We start from the raw sequence: 19,236 nt of genomic DNA, 5'->3' as shown, positions 1-19,236 counted from the left end.
ATGGGGGGGGCAGAGAGGAGCCGTTACTGTGGCGCACTGGCAGCCACTGGGGAGACAACCTGCAGATTTGTATTTGGCTGCTGACTGCAGAGACCTTTCTGCAATACTTCAGGGTTCTGCATATCTAGCAAAGACAACAGTCTTCCAAGTTGAAGTTGTGCCTGACGCTTTCATTTAGGGCACGCCATTAATAATCTGGCCCAAAGGAAGTATCCCAACACCCAGACTCAACAAGGTCCTTAAAGCAGCTGTTGCAATGCAACAACTTCAAAAAACAGTTGGCAATTTTCTCATATCTCGATAAACCCTGTTGGGCATAGAGGGTGAACTTGACAGTGAGTATTTGTCTTCCATCTCTGCCCCTCAGCTTTCTTGCAAAGGCACAAGGCTGTGGTTTTTGGGTGTTTCTCAGTGAGCACTATCAACACCTGAAGCCCTGGAGACATAGCTCCATTCCACCAGAATCATGTGTGCTCCTGGTCCAGCCCCATGATGTCCTCTGAAGGTGACTTAAATCTGTCTTCGGGAGTGCCCTAGCAGAGGTGTCCCCTCTGTCCGGACAGACATGGACTTTGAGAGATGCTTTCCACCTCTTGATCCCTTTTGGATGGTGCAAAATGGAATGGAGCGTGAGGGGGAAATGCTAAATGTGCATCAGGTGATGGCTTGTTTCTTTCTCTGATATTCCTCCTGGAATTATATTTTCTCAAGCCTGACAGCTCAGCCCTCTCAAATGAGAAGAGACCTACAGAGTCAGCACCTGGAATTAAATACTTGTCAATTAAACAGAAACTCGGATCCCAGATGGGACTGGGTCTTAGTCCTCTATGGAGAGGTGACCAGCTCTGTTTAGCTTCTGTGTCAGGAGCGAAACTTGTCTCCAGCCAAGATAAAAGGTGTTGATAATTCAACTGTTACAATATCGCTTTAGTCCTTGTGTCATCTCCTTTAGACTAGTCCTTCAGGAGTTTTCAGTAGCCTCTATCTTTGCAGTTCCTAGTTAGGATATGGATATTTAGCAAACACAGACATGCACATAACAAAAACTTTCCTTATGGTTTCCTGCTAGATTATTTGCTTTTTTTTTCAATTAGGAGTTAAATTAGTCCTACTGAGCACTTGAAAGATTAATCTCCCATTTAAAGAGGAATAAATGCTGGTCTCTTGATTTCTGCTGTCTTCTGGAGTCTACTGAATATGAAATAGAAAATGTCAACACAATCAAGTGCAGAGAGTATGGTCATAGCACTAATGTGAGCGAGCATGGCATCCGGCCCCATTTGAGGTAAAACAACGTGTAATTTCCATTTGAGACTTCCACTGCTGGTTGCAGCTGAAGTCAACCAACCACTGTTTCTGAGATTTTTTACAGCACATGTCATGATACGTGGACTCCCCAGTGCCAGTGGGAATAAAGTAAACAAATTCAAAGGATTCCAAGATGATATCTGATAGGCCATCTCACATGGGATTCGCACAGCGAGAACATTTCACAATGCTCTGGACAACAGAAGACTGTTGCAGTAATGCTGTAATAGATCGGTCACAAAGAATAACTCTCTCGCCCTGCACCCAAAAACCCCCAAAGATGAGGGAACAGTAAGCAATGATGAAAATCAAACAAAATAGAGAATGTAAAGAGGAAGGAGAGGATGGCAGACCGGCATGTTTCTATAGTTACAAATGTACAGTGGCTGGTGAGCCCATAAAGATGTGGCATACATGGGCTTTAACACATTTTCTGTAGCTTCTCTAGGGTAATTTCCCATTTCAGTGAAATATCGCAATGCTGGAGACATTTCTCCCTGGAAAACTGTGCTAGTCCTTCCATGCCTCTGGCTCACAGTGGTGAATGAACAAGATAAGGGGGAATCAGGAGGTAATACATGGTATCTCTCCCACCTAGCCTTGAGATAACTCCTTCAAAAGATAAAACTGCAAAGTGAAGGCTGAAGTGGACAGTGCAGCAAACATAAAGGTACAAAACGTATTTCCCTAGTACAGCTCCACCAGTGCTAATCACACATGACATTTATTAATGAACTGTACATAATACAGTAAGGCTTTGTTGATTTGATATGTAACAGGGGGATTTCAGTTTTTCTGTCTCACCGGCACTAGTTCATGGATCACTTGGCTTCCCACTACTGATGGCGTAGCGCTCCTGGTGCAGCTATGAGTGCTTCCACCGTAACTTGATATCTGGGTAACGTTTGTAGTGTAATTTGGCTTTCTTTTAGCAAAAATAGAAGATGGAAACCAGGATAGGATTGGGCAGTGTGTGACCAGTTAGCCCGCCACAGCTGAGGGGCTGCCATCTGACGGTCCCGGTCCTGTATTACACATCCAGCATGTGGAGGATCTGCTGCCTGGTGGTGCTAATTGCCTCCACAATTAGACGATGTTATTTTGATATGTGTGCTGTTATTTAAATTGCTCTGTGCTTGTCGCAGAGAAGATCGATCGTAAAAAAATTGAAACTTGTTGCAACTACAGTGTAACGTTTATATTAATCTCAGGTAATTGAAATGATTTTTAAAGGCGTTCACCCTATACTTCATATCTTATGCATAGAAATGATTTAATGTCAAGAAAGTGCAATTTATTCTAATCAAATTTTATTTGGAAACGAAACTTTGATTCTAATGGGACTTCATAGATTATACACATTTCAAGACTTGAATCATAGATTTTTGAGCTGGAACTGAACAATGAAAAATCCTACAGTGCTATTAGCTCATTTGCTCTTTAATTTTTGCCAAAATAAAACTGCTTTTTGAAATGCATCCCCAAGAACTTTGTCTAATCTATTTTTAAGTGACTCATATGATGAGACTTCTGGCATTCCTCTTCAGAGAATATTCCCAAATCTAATCAACAGATTAATGTATTTTTACTGCTATTTGAATGAAATTTGCTGCCCCTAAATATTTCCTCTGAACTTCCACTTCAGTTCAAGATTTATATGCATTATGGTATCAAAATTTAAAAAAATATATCCTAGTAATAACTGTTATACGCATAGGTTATTGCAGTAGCTGTGTCCTCCGTTCATAAAAGTCTGATCCAAATTTCAGATGGATCCTGATGGACGGTGGTACCCTTGTGGCATGAAGGCTGGCAAGGAGATTGGCATCCTGTCAAAGCGAGAGCGCTTGAGGGTGAAATGAGGAACAAACGAGAGGTCCACTAACCCAGCGAAATGCATCTGATCGGCTGTGCGAGATCTCTTTATCTTCTAGCTCCTTCTCGCTTCCCCTCCCCTGCAAGGTCAGGCACTCGGAGGAGCAATTTATAAACTCACAGCTCATATTCTCATTGCAGTTCCAGAACTGACACAAAATTAAATCAGTCTTGAGTGCAGTAGGATACAAAAATTACCTTCCCAGTCTACTGAGCCCTTCAAGACTTCCAATAAATCTCCCAGCGGCAGCATTCCAGTGCCGGTTGCCTATCTTCCTTGCCTTACAAAAAGACCTTGAAATGGAAACAGAAGGGTTTTCTTTGAAGTCATATTTCATAGCACAAAAAGACATGCACAGAAGCAGCTGACTTAAGTGGTTTCCCCCTCTTGTTCAAAGTATTTTCTGAAAAGTTCTAAACGTGACTTTTTACTTAATCCCCAGAACTCCTAATTGCTGGGGCCACACCACGTGTGAAAGCAGGAGCTGGTGTCAACCAAGGCTCCTTTTAAAAAAAGATAAAGGCAAAACCCTTTAAAAATATGCTGGCTAGCAAAAACATTGTTAGGCTTCATCTAATTGCATTCCTCCCCATAAAATTATAGCACTCCTCCCTAAAAAATATTAAACTTAAGCAAATATATTCACTTCAGCTTAGAATTGGCACTGACTGCAGGTGAAATATATCCCTGCATAATTATTAAATTGAGCAAGCCATAATTATCTGCAGTAAGATTCCCTGCGCTTCAGTAGAGATATCCTTAAGCTGAAGTCTTCTCCCTTAGAGCAACCCTTCCACTTACGCTTTGTGGAGCAGCAAGGACGGGTCTCGAGGCTGGCTGGGTTCGGTCCAGAGCCCATTTTGCTGGTGCGTGGCCTGACGTGGGCTCCCTGTCCTGTCACTGAGCTGCAATCACCTGGGGACGAAAAGGCTCAGCATGGTGGCTTATTCCTCTTTCCCAAGAGCTCGAGGAACTGGGGGACTGGCAGGCACACAGCCCTCATGGTCCCTGAATTGAGGGGCCAGGAGATGTCCCCCACAGTGACCGCTGCCTGGGGACAATGCTAGCTGGGCGAGGGAGCAGCTCCCAGGAGGAGCAGAGGTGCCCTTCTCCGCTGCTCCCAGCAAAGAGAGGGTAGCTGCCCTTGCCTGGGCGACCATGGGGATGGAGAACCTTCTCAGGGCCTCCATGAAGGTCACCCCACCATTTCATAAAGGGCTGCTGTGGTTTTATTTGGTGTCCAGCTCTCTGTTGCTCAAACCAGCTTAAATACTGCACAGTGGACACAGGCACCAGCCCTGGCACCTACCAAGCTTTGGATACGATGCAGATCCAGGCTTTGCCTGGAGACCACCTCTCTATTAGGTACAGAGCCCCCTGAACCTGTCTGTCTGTGTGCAAGTGGGCTCTGAGAGGAACTCCCATGTGAGCGACCCGTGAAGACTTCATTTTGGTTTAGGCTGCCTAAAGTGTTATTGGAAAATTTTGTAAGGCAGCTCAAGTGAGTGAAAATGATTTGCTTAGGATGAATGTAACCACCAGTGCATTACTTCACATAATCTAAACAGAGTTTCAGACACACTTCATCTATCATTCCCTGAAAGAGAGAAGCTGAGTTAATGCTCTCTGACAAATATTATGTTTCTCAGGCAGCCCTGGTGCTGTCTTCCACGTTTCCTGACCCACTTTGATTAGATATATAAACAGCACGAGTAAAACACAGGTCGGGTTTTGCTGTTGGAAATGCAAGATAAGGATACCATAAACGCTCATCAACACCCCAGTGCTCTCCGTGCGAGACACTGAGCAGTCGGGAGATCGGAGATTCCTTCTCAGTGCTGTAAGATGAGTCACTCGGCTAATAACCATGATTTATAACAGCGTTTTAATAGCTCCCCGGGCTCTTTGACGAAGGCAGGAGAGGGCAGGGTGTCACACCTTGGGACGGGTGCCTTCAGGGCAGGGGGAGAGCGGGGCCGAGGTCCACCTACCAGTGGGCACCACTCAGGGGCGGCCATGGGAGCCCCGGAGGGAAGGGAAGAAGGCAGGCGAGGGAGAGTCACACACCGACGGGTTCCTGACAGCGGATTTGCTAACGCTGGCGCTCTCCTCTGCATCTAACGTTGATGTCAGGGACAGGGCTTGGAGCTGGTAATGAGGACAGAAAGCTCCGTCTCCTCCATGTTGTCTTTGCTACAAAAAGGTGTGTGAGCAGCGAGCCTCTAGGCGCTACAGACTCTGGAGCGGGTGAGCGAGTGGGTTAAATTTGCCTGAAAAACACCCAAAGCCTTGAGTGTACTTATTAATTAGCTCTAAGTGGGCCCGTAGCCACATCTCTGGGCATATGTACAAAAAAGTAATCAGAAGAAAATTGGAACACTTCTTTCCACGCATGAAAACCTCCCACATCCATCAAACTGCGATTCCCCTAAAGTCAGTCCTCACTGCTCGCTTTCCCAGAAAGGAGCATTACAGAGCGACTTGGAAGTCAGCAAACAATGTACAAGACGCACATCTTCACTGTATTGCTAATCCAAAGGGCTCAGAGGTTAACCGAGAGCTGGCAGGAAGAACAAAACAGAGTTTTCTCTATCTGGTTTCCCTGATACAATCATGCTAAAACATTGGCTGGAGGAGCAAAGGCTTAAGCCGGCGCCCTGGAGAGCTGGGCTTGTGCCCTATCTTTGGATCTTCACTCATTTTTTTGAGAAGAGCAGCACAAACTCAGCGACTCCCCCTTCCCCAGGCCGGCCAGAGATGCGAGAGCAGCTCTGCCCCATGGAGCTGAATGGTGACTTTTGGGTTTTGAGCTCCAGGGGTCCGAGCCTCAGCCACCCGCGCTGATGGACAATGCGGGAGCGCCCAGAGAAGACTGCCGCTAGAGCTGGCTCGGCACGATATCCCTCCCTCCCTATGACACATTGTGGGTTCTAAAAATATATTTCGCAGGCCAGGTCACGACAACAAATTAAAAATCTCAACCCAAAATAAAACCCACGAAGCTGATGGTTGAAAACTTTAAAACTAAAACCACGGTATATTTAATTCTGATACCTAATTCTTATCATTATGATAGATTTTTCAGTAGTTGTCTTCTCTTTTTAAAAAAAAAACAACTAAAATTTCAAGATGAAAATCAATTAAACCTAAGAGTTAACCCCTTCTGACTTCAAACAAGTAAAAAAAATAGGAAGTTTTCACAATTTACCGATTTGTTTGAAATGCTGCTTTTCTTGTCAGTGATTTATATTTTAATGAATTGATGTTTTCAGATGAAAAAACTCTTTCTGTAAAAAAATATTTTAAAACAATTCTGTGAGCATGTGCTGATGTTTTCTTGCTCGTACCAAGCAGTTAAAAGCAGTCGCCTCATGAAGATGCCATGAAGTAGTGCCTACAAAGCACTCTCGTCTTCCTGGGTGCTATAAAAATGGGAAGCTGTAATTTCTTTAAGCATGATTTACAGAAGAATGGTGATTGCTGTCTAAAAGCCTCTTTCAGGCTGTTAAATTGAAACCTAATATGGTTAAGCATACAATATATGTATCCCGATTAATCGAAACTAGGATTTTTATTTTTTGCGCTAGGAAGTAAGACTCTATTCCTACTGTCTTCTCTAGCAGATATCCAATTTACATTTCTACCAAATATCGAGATGGGGAGAAGAGCATCCCAGGGTCAGTGGTACTGTCTTACATGGGTTGTAGTAGGGACATCTCTTATTATATTTGGTGAAATCCTTATATAAAGAGAGCAAACTTTTCTTTAATGGGAAGAGGAGAAAAATAGTAAACAAAAAGATGGTCGCTGCTAGGAAATAAAAAACAGCCATGGCTGTGAGCCACAGCAACAGGGACATATTCAAGGTGGTTTTAACTGCCCCTGGAGATTGACACACCAAAACGTTGTATATTGGAGAGCTGGGCATGGATAGCCTAGGTTTCACCCAGTCAGGCATGACCTCAGCAACCAAAATCTGTCTTTAGGATAAATTTACAAAAGAGAGGGAAATTTATTAAGGGTCACATTCTACAGTTAACGAAGACCCTGCAGTGCGTTAAGGGCTGGTGTGGCAGTGGTGGGAGGAGGGCTGGCAGTCCAGCCAACGCTCTGGTAGAGTAACTCATCCTACACGGTGAGCTGGGTCTTTACCCTGCCCTGCTGCGCCCACAGGAAGGGGAAATTTTCTTCCCTGGAGCCTGCTTTAACCTTCTGCAGGTGAACATCAACATACGAAGCTCCCTGCAAGCACAGCAAGGAGCCTCTCTGTTGGGTGTCACTGCTCCGTGCAGGGGTGGGGACCTTTTAGCAGCCTGGAGCCTTGGCCAGGGTCAGCCACTCTGGTGAGACCCCACCTGGAGTACTGTGTCTAGCTCTGGAGTCCTCAGCACAAGAAGGACACGGATCTGTTGGAGTGGGTCCAGAGGAGGGCCATGAGGATGACCAGAGGGCTGGAGCACCTCTCCTGTGAGGACAGGCTGAGAGAGTTAGGGTTGTTCAGACTGGAGAAGAGAAGACTCTGGGGAAACCTTAAAGCAGCCTTCCAGTACCTGAAAGGGGCCTACAGGAAAGCTGGGGAGGGACTCTTTACCAGGGAGTGTAGTGATAGGACACGGGGCAACTGTTTCAAACTGAAAGAGGGTAGGTTTAGATTGGATATTGGGAAGAAATTGTTTGCTGTGAGGGTGGTGAGGCACTGGCACAGGTTGCCCAGGGAAGCTGTGGATGCCCCATCCCTGGAAGTGTTCAAGGCCAGGCTGGATGAGGCTTTGAGCAGCCTCATCTAGTGGGAGGTGTCCCTGCCCATAGCAGGGGGGTTGGAACTAGATGATCTTCAAGGTCTCTTCCAACCTGAACCATTCTGTGATTCTGTGATTCTATGAAAATAGCAGAGAAAGAAATTAAGGCTGCACTGACACCTGAATTAAATTAGGAGTTATGAAGAATGGTCTGCTGTTTTCTGTCCTTCCTTCCTTCTCGATCAGGACTTGCTTTCCTTTAGTCTGCTCATCATATTGACTATGCCGGAATACCCTTCAAGTTGCTGCCAACATGGAGCCACACCTGGAAGCTGACTTCAAGCTCTCTGAAGGAAAAATGGATCTTTCCTTTGTTTTCAGTGATCTGTGGGACTTGCTGTCAGGGTCATGATAATGCTGTTGCTTCTGTGCAGTTATTAATTAGCCTAACAGCAAAGTATGAGGGGCAGATGAGGAGTCGCTGGCAGGTTCGAGGGCAGCCACACCATCCCTTTGCTCCTGTGGCTGTGAGCTGTGCTACAAATGCTGACAAGTGCCAACACGCGACATTACAGAAAGGGCATCCACAAGGCTCTGCAACGCTGAAAGCCTCTCAGAAAACATCATATGGCTTTGATTTGGGAAAGACCACACGTGCTACAGTACTTGTGCCACCTGCTACATGTTTCTTGCCAGTCACTGCTTTGCTTTGCTGCTTCTGCTGTAGGTGATCTTGAAAAATCTTCTTATTCTGATAACAATACCAATGTTTGATAACAATGCATATTCTTCTCCTTATAAGCATCCCGAGGGAGTATTGCAAGAAGAGCACAGGCCACTGAACCAGCCAAGGCCAAACAGTTGGTAAAACTTCAGTTTCTGCAGCAGGTTAGAAATTTCCCAGTGGATTAGTGCAACCGCCTGGGCCAACATCGCTTTTGGAGGTTATTTTTATCCCAGAATATATAAGTCGTGGTGCAGCACCTGTTGGTTTGTTTTCCCGGCTGCTGCTCCGCCAGTGTACCCCATGAGCAGAGCTGGGGAAGTCTGGGGTCCCCTCTGCACCACCCGCTGTACTTGTCAGCCCCGTGTCTTCTGCTGGCGCTGCTCACGCTGGGCGACCTGCTTGCTGCTGCTGCACGCCGGGGAAGTGCTCAGGGGGAGCAGCAATGCCCAGGTGCCCCTGCAGGTGTTTGTCCCTGGGAACAGCTTGTGCTGTGTCACTGCCCACAAAAGCTCAGCAAATCTCCCAGCTGTCCCCTAAGGGAGCCCAACCAATTTAAATTACGGTTAGCAGGGTGTCAACATAAGATGGATGCCACTAATGACAACACTAATGCTGCTGCAACCAGGATCCCTTCATTTTGCTTCCCCAGGAAAATGATCTTGCTGATAGAAACCAAGAAACAAGTGCTGTGCCAGCACGGAGGTCCTGGCAGTAAAGAGAAACTTGCTGTGTTTTGAACAGCAAGGGACCATCTACTCTACTCATATAGACCATATACTCTACTCGTGCTTCGAGAGAAGTACAGGTTTCCTGCTTCTTCATCTAAGAATGTGCTCGGTGGGGGATTTTGTAACACAGGGCAAAATGTTGCTGGCGGTTCTCCTCGGGATGCATTCAGACATCCCACACAGACCCTGAAAACTGGCATCATTTGCTGGAAGTTTTCCATTAATCTTTCAGGCATTTCCAAAGCTTTATCAGGCTGGGAATGGCATACCTGAACTAAGGTGCAACCACCTGCCTGTGTCCCCAGGCAGGGATCGGGATTGCACCTAGGCACTTCAAGCATTTTCTAAACTCCTAGGTGATGTGAAGGGTGAATGTGGCAGGAGAGTAGGGAGGACTCATTGCAAATAACCCCTAAATAACACAGAAATAGACTATTTGAAATAAACTACTCTAAGACTATCTCATTCCATCTGGGGAAGAGTGGCTGGAAAGCAGGTGGGGGTGTTTGGTGACAGCTGTCTGAATAAGAGCCAGCAGTGTGCCCAGGTGGCCAAGAAGGCCAACAGCATCCTGGCCTGTATCAGGAACAGTGTGATGAGCAAGACTAGGGAAGTGATTGGTACTGGTGAGGCCACACCTGGAATACTGTGTTCAGTTTTGGGCTCCTTGCTACAGGAAAGACATTGAGGTGCTGGAGGGGGTCCAGACAAGGTCAACAAAGCTGGTGAGGGGTCTGGAGAACAAGTCTTATGAGGAGCAGCTGAGGGAATTGGCATTGTTCAGCCTGGAGAAAAGGAGGCTGGGGAGAGACCTTATCGCTCTCTACAGCTACCTGAAAGGAGGGTGTAGTGAGGTGGGGGTCAGTCTCTTCTCACAAATAACAAGAGAGAGGACAAAAGGGAACGGCCTCAAGTTGCGCCAGGGGAGGTTTAGATTGGATATTAGGAAAAAATTCATCACAGAAAGGGTTATCAAGCATTGGAACAGGCTGCCCAGGGAAGTGGTTGAATCACCATCCCTGGAGGTATTTAAAAGATGGGTAGATGTGGTGCTGAGGGACATGGTTTAGTGATGTTTTTGTCAGTGTGAAGTTAATGGTTGGACTTGATGATCTTGAAGTTCCCTTCCAACCTAGACAACTCTATGATTCTATTATCCTATGAGTAAAACAGCAGAGTAGCAATATATTCCACTTTGTGGGGTTGCAGGTGAACCGCTGGACCTGGAGAGCACGCGACAGGGCTTGGAGCAGGTTGCCTGGGCTGGGTCAGGACTCAAGGCTATTGCAGTGGCGTGGCATTCAGTGCGACTGGACAAGAATTACCACCCACAGGTGAGATTCCTGAAGGAATGATCACCTGAGAGAAAGTGAGATCTCATGGAAGTCAATAGTGGATTTACCACTGGGGCCAAGATAACCAGGAGTATTCACTCCCCCTTTTTATCTGCTGTCATCTAATGCAGCACTGCCCAAATGCATACATTAGGGCAGATCAGGAGTTGGGATGACACAAAAGTATTTTGTGTGCTGAATCTAAGAATGACCAACCCTGCTTTAATTTTGCTTTAGTCTCACTGAAGCATTTTGCCTTTCATGACCCTATTTAGATACACTATAAAATAAACCAAATATCTAAGCTTAAGTGATGTTTATTTTTATTTTCTTCAGCTCCTCTTATTTCCCTCTAGCTAGACATTTAAACTATTTCTAAAGCCTGCTAGGAAAGCAATGCACCAGCCTAGAAATGTATTATTACTTGATTTCATAATTCAAGAGCAAGCTCTTTACCAATCATTTGGTCTTTATTTAAAGGCTATTTTGTAAAGTAGGATCATAGGCATTAAAAAAACCAGACTTTTACATCAGAAAATATGCATCTTGGAGCTAGGATTCTTCTGTTTATCTCTAGAGTCATTAATACATGTTTTATGAGTTCCTCAGGAATAATTTGTGCGTTGTTGTATTTATTCAGATAAGTGGATGATGTTTTTATGACTTTGCTGGAAAACAAACAAAGCTCCCTGGTGACTCGCAGTCCTTGCTGTGGACTATTGGCTCCATCCTTAGTTCCCCCAGCACCCCTTGCCTTTTTTTTCACCAGTCAAACTTAAGAAGCCTTACAGCATCGAAAACTTTGCTGTCCCAAACTCAAACACCACAGGTGCCCTGTAAGCTACCTTCTCTGTAGCACCTTTCTCATTGTGTCTCCTCCTTTTAAGTTCTGCCATAATTTCCTACAGATCCAGGTTCGTCAGATATTCTTTATATTTGCACCTCCTTCTCCTCATCTTGCACTCGCTACTCCACACTAATCTTCCTCAGCCTCTTTGTCCATGTCTGTAGATTATACAGATAAGAAAATAGTTATTTTAACAGTGAATGTTCACTTGCTTGTGCTCTCTGGAGAAACCCAATTGTGCACCTCAGGGGAAGCCTTGGCTGTGCCCTGGCCAGGAAGGAGTATTGAGGGGTGGCATAGAGTGTGCCTGACCTCTCCCTGTGGTGACATCCATTGCACAACTGATCTGAAGCAGACATCATAGATCCACTTCAGCTGCTGTGAAGGCAGATGTGAAAGTGACAATTGGCTTTGGTATAAGGGAGGAAGAGACACAGGGAACCACCAGGCCACGGGAGGCTTCCCAACTTCAGGCCACAGCTGATGATGTGGCTTGGAGGCAGCAGAGGTGTATTCCAACAGTCACCTTCACTTTCTAAGGCCCTTTTACAGTTTTTCGCAAAGCATATTCTACCTTACCTTCCTGTAACAAGTTTTTGTGGGAAACGCAGTCTTCTGCTTCTCCAACGTTGTATCAGCCTGACTTTTGGATCACTCGCAGCCCTTCTACAAGACCCCACCTCTCTGGTGGGCAGGAGGCTGAAGGTACAGGCTTCTGATTGGGGTCATCTGTCTCTCTTCCATCTGATGTAATTGTAGCCTGTATTTTTACACCCCTCCGTACTTATTTGTTTATGTTACAGAATAACAGAGACCTTTTCAAAGCAAAATATCATTTATTTGATTCAGATGAAGGAATGAAGAGAGTAGTGAAACTTTTTGTCTAGTTTTATGTATTAATGAAGAAACATGAAATAACTGAGGTTTTTTACATGCTCAGAGAGTCTTACTGTAACTAGCAACGGAACAAATTGTAACGAAATGAAATCAGTCCAGCTCTATTAATTATCAAAGTTTGTTGGGTTGAAGTTAAAGGCTGAAGTAATGCAGAACTCTGCAGCTTTTCCTTTTGTGTGTGAAACTTGTTCACAAGGCAGTACACTTTTTTACAGGGCTATCAGCTAGATTCCCTAAGGGAGAAACAGTCAGTGCCCAAACTTAGACCAGATATGGATTTGAAATGCTAATCTTAGGTCTTCTCAAAACCAAATGAGGTAAGCACGCTCAGAGCATCCTACAAACTTACTAGAGCGGGCTGAGATTCGAGCTGTCGCCTTTTCTTCCGCTGCGTATTGACAGCAACCCGGCTCAAATCCACCAAGAGAAGGCATCTCTCCCAGGTGGTCCCTTCGAGCACCAGCCACCTGTCTGTCCCACACGGCTCAGGGGGGAGGTGTCCCTGTGCCCGCTGACTGCCTCTGCCTGCGGTGGGGGGCACACCATGACCACATGTAATGATATACCCGCCATCTACTTTTTATCTATAATATTTGTAACGAAATATTGTATATATGATACTTATACTAAATAAAATACATATTTTATGCAATATGTATATATCTGGGTGAAAATAAAGACTATTTCATAGTCTGTAGTGTAATATTACAGTAAGATGGTCAGATATAAATGCATGCATACAGTAACCTACAATTTCGTTTAGCTCGAAGGAGCTGCCTCTGATTTCTCCAGCCAGTGAGGTATTTGCTTTCCGTCTGCATGGAACAGAGAGGCAACTTCTTAAAAGCTGGTTGCTTGCGCAACTCCGTCAAGCCAAGGTGTTGCCTCTGCTGAATAGAGCAGTATCGCTCTGAGGACAAATTTGCTTCTAGTATCCATTTTGTCCAAGAGCATTTTAGAAATGCTGATGTCCTGTGGGCAAGGCCAGACAAAGCCACCTCCTGGCCAGACACCAGGCAAAACCGCTAGCATAGTCCTTAACTTGACAGTAAACAAAGTGAGGCCTCGCCGTACATAAAACACCCTTGCAGGCTGTCAAGGCCACAGACAAACCTCAGTCCATTTCTCTTTCTACACTAAAAGCTAAATTTCATAAAAACAATTAGCAACGTTATTACAAGTTCCAGTACTGGAGAGCAATGGGTGCAGTTTATTACTGCTCTGTTTTTGGTAAAGGCTGAACGCGATGGTAACAAAACCAGCTTTGGGCCAATAGCAGGATGAAGTAATAGAATTCTCCCATTTTATCATTTTCTTTTCTAAGCGATACACGTCCCATGTGTCTCAGTAAATGTGAGAAATTAACCCATGCTGAAGGATAACAAATGGTGGTTTCGACTAGAAAAAATACTTCTTTCATTCCTCTTTATCACACTCCCAGCAAGATCTGTCTTGGACATGCAAACACAGAATTTATCTTCTAGTTATCTGTTTTTATAGAAGGAATCGTGTACATCGATTCTACCAGTAACGCCCCGGGTGCTGTGCTTCGGCAGTGGCATAGAGCAGAGGAGAGGCTGACACTTCCCAGAAGCAAAATTATTTCCTTCCTGCTCCTGTGACTAGCGGTCATATCAAGGGTCTGAAATACCCTATTCCTGTCATCACCACGGATATGTGAGGGCAAGATCCCGCTGGACCAGACTGGGGCTCTAGATGGTAGAGAACTCTCTGCTTCCCAGCTTTTATCTGAAATATAATTTATACGTATAAAACCAGTACCTGTAGATACCTTGGTCTCAACTGAAAGCACAAATCCAGCTCTTCCTCTAACTTTGAATTTCATCATTTTTGATGGCTTGTTGGAACGTTGTTGGTAATCCTTGCCTGCTTTTCAGTTTGCGTGCTGGAAGGACTGGCCCAGCTGTGTTTCACATTTTTGTTCTTGTAGCTTCGCAGGGTCCTGGTGGGCACTGAAGGCAGCTGGAAGCGGCGGCAGATGCAGCGGGGGAAGAGGCTCAACAGGCGGTGCAGGGGCCAGAGCAACGAGTGCTTCCGAGGGAGCGCTGCCGTAGGGTCAAAGCCCTGTTTGGCGGCTGGTCGGTGCTAATGCAAACCGGTTTCTTTGCATTCTCAAATGCCCGAGGCACTTCTTACACAAACTCTTTCAGCTGAGGAAAGTGCAGCTGTCCCCTGCCTTGAGAATCCCTTCCCCTCATTAAGGTGGAGCCACCATAGTTCAATTCTTCACACACAGGTGTGGACACAACCTTCAAGCTGAGGCAAACGAAACCCTTTGAAGTACACATGCTCCTTTCCTCACAACACAGTAACCATGCCAGTGCCAAAGTTTAATCATGATTTCTTTCAGCCATTTAATGCAACTGTAATTATCCCACAGAACAGGAAAATATGCCAATAAATGTCAAAATCTGAATCTGCAAGAAGTGAGTCAGCTCAAGCGATGAGAAATTACTCTAAGGTCCATTATGGCCATCTATCACTGCATCGCTTCCGCGCTGCCTTGCTGAATCATTCCCGTGGACATGGCCGGCTCCGAGGATTATCACCAGGACTGAGTTGGGGAGCATGCTTTCTCGTTTTACAGGTTTAAATGATCTCAACTCTCCCTGTCCTCGGTCTCAGATGGCTGAATGCAGCTGAAGTTGACATTGCTGTGAGCACCACCGTGGTACTCAGGCTGGGCCAGTGGCGTCTTGGGGTTTTCGGTCCTTTTTAGTGTGATCACACCAACAGCAGTGTTACTCCCAGTCTCTCTCCCTTCAGTTTTCTCCAAGTTACTGGCTTGTTTGAACTTTCTGTTTTTCTCGATCCCCAGCTTCCTGCTGCTGATTGATTTTAGACTGCAGTCACCAGTCTGGATAAATAAATGTTAACAATACTATTACTCATTTCTGAAACGAGTAGCTTTAAAATTTTGCTCTACTTTCTAAGCTGTGATTCCCAATCATGAAACAACATGAAATCATCACTTGCATTAATTTCCATCTTGACTTCTAAACCAAGTGCTACCATTGCTGAGATTTCTCCCTGCCGGAGCTACTTGTTCAAGTGTCTGAAGTGCCTTCTCCCATGATTACTGTGACATTGTCTTCTTGCATTTCTATGCGGTGCCAATATCTTTACCAAACTGGTTCAGACATGCTTGAGTGGCTTGTGCAGAGACCAACCCGTGTACAGGCTCCCATGGAGCTCTCCTCACTTCCCGTGCCAGTGCTGATTTACACCTTGGCACCACCCCGGCTTCTTTGTACTGCTCGGAAAATGCCGCCTTTAAGTAGCACTCTTACTTCTGGTATCAGAGATTTTCTCATATCCTGCGCCATCCTTTACAGCTACTCGATCATTTCAAAGGGAAGGCTCAAAAACCTCTCCTGCTGTCCGTAACTCCAGGTTTGCGAGGTTTGCTCACTCCTGTGCTTTCTCCATTCATTAGTGATAACATGGGCCTGATTCCTGCCCACAGTGAGACCCCCTCTATCAGACTGTCAACGTAAAGATATCTTACAACTGATCATAGAATGGTTCAGGTTGGAAGGGACCTTAAAGATCACCTAGTTCCAACCCCTCTGCCATGGGCAGGGACACCTCCCACTAGACCAGGCTGCTCAAAGCCCCATCCAGCCTGGCCTTGAACACTTCCAGGGATGGGGCATCCACAGGTTCTCTCGGCAACTTATGCCAGTGTCTCACCACCGTCATAGTGAAAAATTCCTTCCTAATATTCAGTATAAATCTACCCTTTTCCAGTTTGAAGCCATTACCCATCATCCTATCATTACAGGCCCTTGTAAAGAGTCTCTCTCCAGCTTTCTTGTAGGCCCCCTTCAGATACTGGGAAGCTGCTCTAAGGTCTCCCCAGAGTCTTCTCTTCTCCAGGCTGAACAACCCCAACTCTCTCAGCCTGTCTTCACCACAGAGGTGCTCTAGCTCTCTGATCACCTTTGTGACCCTCCTCTGGACCCAGTACAACAGGTCCATGATGCGTACTTATGTTGCAGCCTAAGTGATTCCTTACACTGACAGGTTGGGGTAAAAGGGCATTAACCTGAAGGAAAATCTGGCTCTGGTTTCTTCTCTTGGGTCCTCCAATATGGATTAAGGATGTTTTCTCACCTCCTTTTCTTTCTCTTGCTACATGCTCTGCCTATGGGCATTTCATCTCACAAAACACAACCCTACACAGTTAGTAGGACCACTACTTTGTTCATACCGATTTCTCTTCTTCCTTAATACATGTAGCCCCCAAAGTTTTTAAATCCTTCCTGGCTGATTTCAGTGTGTGTGTGTGGGGTCTCCTCTACCCATCCTCTATAACCCAGTTTTTCACATAGCAGTTACTGTCTCAAGATCTGAAGGGATGACGTTTTGGTGTGAAACTTTTTACAAAGCCATGTCTACAGTATGGTACAGATAAGAAAATGGTATTATACAACAGAGTAAGAAGAATGCAAGGCTATTTCTTTGGAGACAAAACGTGAGTCGAAAAGTGATGGAGGCTTATTATAGAGTGGCTCTGTCTTTGTTCTAGCAGCATCAGGATCATATAAAGGACACAACTATGCACACTAGACAGCTTGAATCAAGTTATTTCCTACCAACTGGGTTTTCTAGCCCTAAAATAGGCTCAGTCTAGTCCACTTCCAATTTGGGCCCCTCAGATTTTCTCATAAGGATGCATTTTATTGCTCTAGCTGATTTTAATTCACTTAGGCAAAGTACTTTGCCAGTCAGCCCTTCCCAGCAACAGTCTGATGGGTTCACTAGAAAGCTAGGCCTCTGGATGTTTGGTTTCGGCAAAGGATCACCAACTTGTTTCAGACTGCCAAATCATACAGCGATGGCACTTCTTGTCCCAAACTGTGACCTTTCTGTGTGTCACACAGGTGAGGCACGATCAACTCCCCTAGCAAGAACTCTTGGGGACATCCTGGTTTTGGTGGAAGGAGATGGTGCCGTTGCCTGACCCATGCTGCTGTTGACTTTGAGGAGAAAACATTGCCAGAGCTGCTGAGCAGCAGATGATCTGGAATAGGTACCCTCACGATCAGAAATACCTGGTACACAATCCTGAGGGTGAAATGATGCCCACACACGCCTACCCAGCTGTCTGTACCCTGAATGAAGAGCAGGTGGTATCTCCATGCAGATTAGAGGGAAGGGGGTGATGAAGTTTGGATGCAGATATATGCCCATCACAGCTTGCAGATACAATATTGACAGTCAAAGAAGCCCTTTCAGTTGAATTTATCCATGTTAATTCCTATGTGTGAATTTAAAAATTTGCATGATGAAACCTTCAGTTAACATATATGGACGTATCTAACAGGATTGCTTCTAGACATTGCCGAAATGGTCCAGTATCTTCACCACAGTCTGCACAATTCTTTTCAAACATAACTGTGATTTGTATTGCAGTTGATACTACTTGTATTAAGTTTCTTAAGCTCTATACTTTTTGTGCTTTAAATCTTGTATTTCTAACACATGGCAATTAAATAATCAGTCTGATGATATCCACAGAAAGTTAAATAACTAATTCAATGCTGTGATATTAGCTAATATAAAATACCTTCTATCTGTCTTTCCATATAAAAACTGTTGACAACAATTGGGTTTTGTTTGCATATTAATTAGCATACAGGTGGTTTAACTGTTTTCGATCCACTGTTATTTCTATATCTGCTAAGAACTGCTCCTTCATGAAGCTTAAAAGCCAGGCTCTAACCCTGCAATCTTTACCTTAAGTTGCAGGAAACATCTTTTTAAAATTTATGTGTTTTCTTCCAGGAATTGGACAGTTTTTGTTCTGTGTAGGACCAAGCGAGTCCTGCTCTGCAGGCACTCTCCATATCCCAACCACCATAAACTTTTCTACTGCACTTGGTTTGTATAGTCCTACTGTCACCACAGTGAAAATGACCATTTCTCTGACGATCTATGCTGATGGCCACGGTAGCCCGAGAATGCATACCAAACCCAGGAGCAACTACCTAAACCAACGTATCCTAATATCTATTCAACTACCTATTTGAGTGCAAACTACCCAGTAAATAACATATATTTGGTAATTTTTCCTTAAATCATAGAATCATAGAATGGTTTGGTTTGGAAGGGACCTCAAAGATCATCTAGTTCCAACCCCCCTGCCATGGGCAGGGACACCTCCCACTAGACCAGGTTGCTCAGAGCCCCATCCATCCTGGCCTTGAACACTTCCAGGGATGAAGCTTCCACCACCTCTCTGGGCAACCTGTTCCAGTGTCTCACATCCTCATGGCGAAGAACTTCTCCTAATGTCCAATCTGAATCGACCCATCTCTAGTTTTGATCCATTCCCTCTAGTCCTACCATTACCTGACATCCTAAAAAGTCCCTCCCCAGCTTTTTTGTAGGCCCCCTTAAGATACTGGTAGGCCACTATAAGGTCTACTTATAGTGAGGAGACCACCTTATAATTCAGCTGTCTAAATCCAGAGAGCTGAAAATATTACAGATCAACTTTAATAATGGCTTTTACATTATAAAAGTGTGAATAATCTCTTGAATTTTATGGATGCGTTTACCTTTATAAATGTTATTAGGACACACCATGGAGTTTTTCAGAAGCCTTTCCATTACCAAAATCACTTCTGTATGCCATGACGTGCACTGTCTTCCTAATAATGTGCCAATCCTGGATGTAGATCCATATCGGATGTCCAAGCTGTCTAGTCGCTCTGATTTGTGAAAGAGCTGTTGCTAAGAATTTTAACAGGC

This window comes from Rissa tridactyla, chromosome 2, assembly GCF_028500815.1.
Source record: "Rissa tridactyla isolate bRisTri1 chromosome 2, bRisTri1.patW.cur.20221130, whole genome shotgun sequence".
Taxonomy (NCBI): Eukaryota; Metazoa; Chordata; class Aves; order Charadriiformes; family Laridae; genus Rissa; species Rissa tridactyla.
This window is presented reverse-complemented; position numbering follows the sequence as displayed.